Below are 4,921 nucleotides of genomic sequence, written 5' to 3' on the forward strand. Positions count from 1 at the left end.
TGCCACTGAGCTAAATCTCCAGCCCCCAGTTTAAAAGTCTTCAAGCTGAGAATTATATGTTTTAAAGTCTTCTATTAGTGGGCACTTTATTTAAATAGGAGTTTGGTGAACACTGATTGGTGGCTTAACTGATGCACAGAAGTGTTCAGGACTATCATGTGATGAAAAGATGATAAATCTTTAAATTTAAAAAATTCATTACAGTAAAAGACACACTGCCATTAATCTCCCTCAAAATATACCTCCTTGCTTGGAACATGCTTATTCCATCATTCTTGCTGCTTTCTGAAGCAGTTCTTGAAGTCTTTAGTTGTATTGTTATGGCTAACTTGGTATTCTGAATTACTTCAAAATATTTACCTTTCTTGGCCTTTTGGATTTTAGAGAAGAGCCAAGAGTCACATGATACTAGATCCAGTGAATAAGGTGGATAAGGGCCCAACATAATGGTTTTATGAGCCTGCCCTTCTATTGGATTGCACTTGGTGGACTTATCCACTGTATTTTTTGGTCATCTCATAAAGACACTTGTAGACATTATTTTTATCATCATTAACATTTACATGTGAGAAATCAAGTTTGAAAAATACTGTAGTGTAGTCCTGTAATACAGGAACGAGCAGAACACTGAGCCATGGCACAGAGTAAGGTCTCAAACAGCTATCCATCTCTCAAATCTTGGCCCACAGTTAGTGAAAGGCTAAGAGATGTGAAAAGCTAGCTGCTAAGTGGAAATGAGTCATTTCTAATTTTGTGTGGACAGGGCTCTCTTTCCCTAGTTGTACTTTCTGGGGAGTGTGGAGCAGACACGGTGATCTCCATCCACCTTCATCTCAAGCCAACAGACACAAAAAATGTGACATAATGGTTCTGCGCACTGTCACCTGGGTTTCAGACCCTAGGTCAGTCCCTTTTGCCTAGAGTGGAAGAGCCAAGCATGCTTTCTACTCACATTTCTTAGGTGACATTTCCAGGCTCTAAACAAAGAAATTCTGACTTTCCCTCCATGCTGTTCTCAAAGTGTTATCTTATGCTGAATCAGGCTGCAGTCCCTGCCGGAGCATCAGTGATTTCCTGAAGCACCACAACCCTTGCTGGGTCCTGACAGTGCATCTGGTGGGCACCCTGGTTTTGGTGTCTCTTGCCAAGCCCCACCATTTCCTATAGGGCAAAGTTCCAAAATGCCTAACTGACGTTCATGTGACGCGCAGACAGAAACTTCTGTCTCCTTTTTGGAATTACATTCTACTCATGAAAAAGCTCTTCCAATGTTTTTAATTTTGTTCCTTCCTCCACCATGGCACTCATCTTTACCTTCCCTTTCACAAATTTACTGTAAATCAGGCAAATTGCAAAACTAAGAGAAGACATCATACTCTGAGTGGAAATATACCTCCCTTTCAACACCCAAGAATGTATGACAGAGTCAAGCTTTCTTGAGGATGAATTAGCTCTTCTATCCAGCAGAACTGCCAGGTAAAATACAAATATATCATCAGACATATTCATACTAAAAAAAAGTATTTACTTGAAATTCACAGTTTACTGTGTCCTTATTTATATTTGTTAATTCTAATCAAGTTATCCCTAAGAGGTCCCTCACATAAATTGTCTTTTGGTAGGTTCAGCTAAGACTCCAGCAGAAAGCCCAACTGCAGTTAGTTACAATAGGGCCACTGTTTACTTAGTTTTTTGGACAGTACATAAACTGAGGAGGCAGCCAAAAATAAAAAATATGCCTCATGCTGGGAAGCAAATCACTGTAGCTTAATAAGAAAGTGGCCAATACGTTTTATCAGTCTTTTGGATAGCAAAATGTAATATACATCCAAACCCCCCAAAGGAACTTGAAACTAAAAGAGTTCATAAAAGAAGTGGGAAGGAAGCCAGAAGGTCCTGGAAATGAACGAATTAATGGAAGGAGAGATCAATGATATAAAATGCTGTAGGTTGGTCAAGGAAGATGAAAAGCATTGGACTCGGCAGAGTGGAGGTCAGTGGTGATGTTGATAAGCACTTTTGGTGGAGTGATTGGAATAAAAGTCTATATGGACTGTGTTCAAAAGAAATTGAGAGGAGGGAAACCTGAAGGTGGAAATCACAAGTAGGTAATTTGATGAGTTTTTCTGTAAAAGGGAGTAATGTGGTGACGACTGGAAGAAGCAATGGGATCTGGAGACAGATGGTTTAAATTGGGGGACAACATAAAGCACAGGATGACTTGATGGAAAAAAAGATGGCAGATTGCTGGTGTAATGGCCCAGAGTTCACAAACTTGGCTCTATCCAAAGATTAAGTGAAAGTTTTGGCCTTAGATGCACAGAAAGGTGACACAGTAGCACCAACAAGAGGAATTTCAAAGTAGAGCTAGAGAGGTGGAGAAGGCAGAGGGAGTTGAATGGCTTTAGTCTTCTCAAAGAAATAGGAAACAAAGGCGTTATCTAAGGCTGAGGACAAGGGGGGAGATAAATGGAGGTCTAGGGACAGAGGAATGGAGTAGAGCAGTCATCTCAAGAGTTAGTGAGTAAATCGAATTTGGGAAATGGAGTGTGATTGGCAGGCAGAGGAAGTGACTGCTTGAAGACAGTAATTATGAATTCAGAGAGTGACCAGAGAGCAAGGATTTGCAGTTTTTCTCCTACTAAGAGCAGCTTCAGGGATGAAGACCCAGAGGGCTTTCAACAGGGTTGAGATTTAGCTAAGAGAGACTACTGATCCATTTGTAAAATAACAATGGGAAGTATTTACATCTGGACCACATCTTCCCTCCAGTGCCAGGAAATGATGCTGGAACCGTAGGACCTTTCACAGAAGCCCAACCATTGTTGAATTCCTGTCATCTTGTTTAGTGAAACTCTACCTTTTTTAATGTTTTTTTTTTTAATTCTCTTTGAAAAAAAAAGCCTCCTGTTGTGTGTGTTGCCTGAGCCGAAGAGTGCAGCTAAAAACATGCAGACCTCTCTGCCAGTGCTAAAGTGGGACTTAGTCAAGACAGCCCCCCACAAGAAACTGCTCAGCGCAAATTCCCACCCACTAGTGCTTCATATCCTTCTGCATTTTGCTGAGTTGGATCATGATAAGGGATCGGATCAAGATATAAGGATTTTTTAATGTCACCATTCAATGTTTTTTGCTTTCCTTGTATTAGAGAATTGTGTTTCTTTTGTTTATTTGCATGTTTCTTGAGTTTTGATAGTTGTTGAGACTAGACGTAATAACTCGTCTCATGTGGTTCTCAATATCTGCATGCATTGATGAAGCTATCAGCCACATTTACCAAAACCCTATATACCAAGCCCTGGTGGATGGAAGAGTGTAAGGCACATTGTTCCTGCTTTAAAGGCCTCAAGATCTTATTGGGTAGGGTGTAAGTAATAAAAACCTCTTTAGCTAAATGGCAAATGATAGAAAAACTTTTCTAGAAGTCCAGAGAACAAGCCACAAGCCACATGGATATTTAAAACAAGCTTTAAAGATGTAGGTCTTAGCTGGTGTGATGGAGCATGCCTGTAATCCCAGTACTCCGGGAGGCTGAGGCAGGAGGATTGTAAGTGTGAGCCCAGCCTGGGAAATTTAGCAAGATCCTCTCTCAAAATAAAAAACAAGATGGAGATGGGCTCAGTGTGAAGGTCCTAGGTTTAATCCCCAGTATCACTGAAAAAAAGAAGTTAAGTCTTGAGGCATAGAAGCTGCTAAGCCAAGGAAGAAAGTAAAGTGGTCCAAGAAAAGGTATTGGTGCCAGGAAGATTTGAAAAGGAAAGGCTGAAGTACACAAGGCTGACAGGTGACCTCAGGTTGGTTTGGAGCAGTGTTATTGAAAATGTTAAATTGAGCCAAATCACAAGGGTCTTAATTTGTCATAGCTAAATCTTGGAAACAACCCAAATGCCCATCAACCAAGGAATGCATGAAGAAGATGTGGTTCTTATATATAATGGAGTACTACTCAGCCATAAAAAGGATAAACTTGAGACATTTATAGGTAAACGGAGACCATACCCATAAGTGAAATAAATCAGACTCACATGAGTAAACATCGTTTTGTCTCCCTGGTATGAGAAATTGAAAGAGTAAATAAGATCCAAAATGTACAATAGATATTGTGAAATGAGAAGAAATTGTTCAAAAAGAAAGAGGAACTAGGGTAGAGGAAAGGGGAACGGGAGGAAAGGAAAAGGAAAAAAAAAATACAAGATAGTTATACTACTAGTTTCTCTTAGTTCATTGAAAAGAAAGGTTTCTGCTAATATGATTTGGAGAATTTTTTATGCCCATATCTTGTACTCTGAGTAACTACTTTGAAGATAACTATACACAATGTATTAATTATTGTTACTCTCCAAAAAAAAAAAAAAAAAAAGAATTAGTGAAGGACTTTTGCTTTGTTCTTGAAACAATTGAAGCCATTTAAGGTTTTTAATAAAGGAGTAATAGTAAAATACTGACAGTTCCTGTTTTAGTATTCTCTTGTTGTTGAGACAAAAAACCTGACACCCAAAATTAAGGAAGGAAAGTTTATTTAGCTCACAGTTTGTAGAGGCTTTAGTCCATAGTTAGCTAGCTCCAAGGCAGGGTGGCACACAGCAAAGGGGCACTAGTTCATGGAGGCAGGAGACAGCAAAATCAATACAACTGAACCTTACCAGCATCTTTCTGCACCTTTTATACTCTAGCCAGGATACTGGGATTAGGGTGGTATCAATCCAACCAGTGGACTGATCCAGAAATCACCCACCCTTAATCCCAGCACCCTTAATTCCAGCATTGCACCACCAATCAATCACACACTGTAGATTCAGCCACCTCCAAAAATCACCTATCTAAAACTGCATGAGAGGGGGCTGGGGATTTAGCTCAGCGGCAAAAAGCGCCTGCCTGGCAAGCGCAAGGTCGTGAGTTTGGTTCCCGGTACCGGAGAAAA

The sequence above is a fragment of the Chinchilla lanigera genome, unplaced genomic scaffold (assembly GCF_000276665.1).
Source record: "Chinchilla lanigera isolate Chin_1 unplaced genomic scaffold, ChiLan1.0 scaffold00061, whole genome shotgun sequence".
Classification (NCBI taxonomy): Eukaryota; Metazoa; Chordata; class Mammalia; order Rodentia; family Chinchillidae; genus Chinchilla; species Chinchilla lanigera.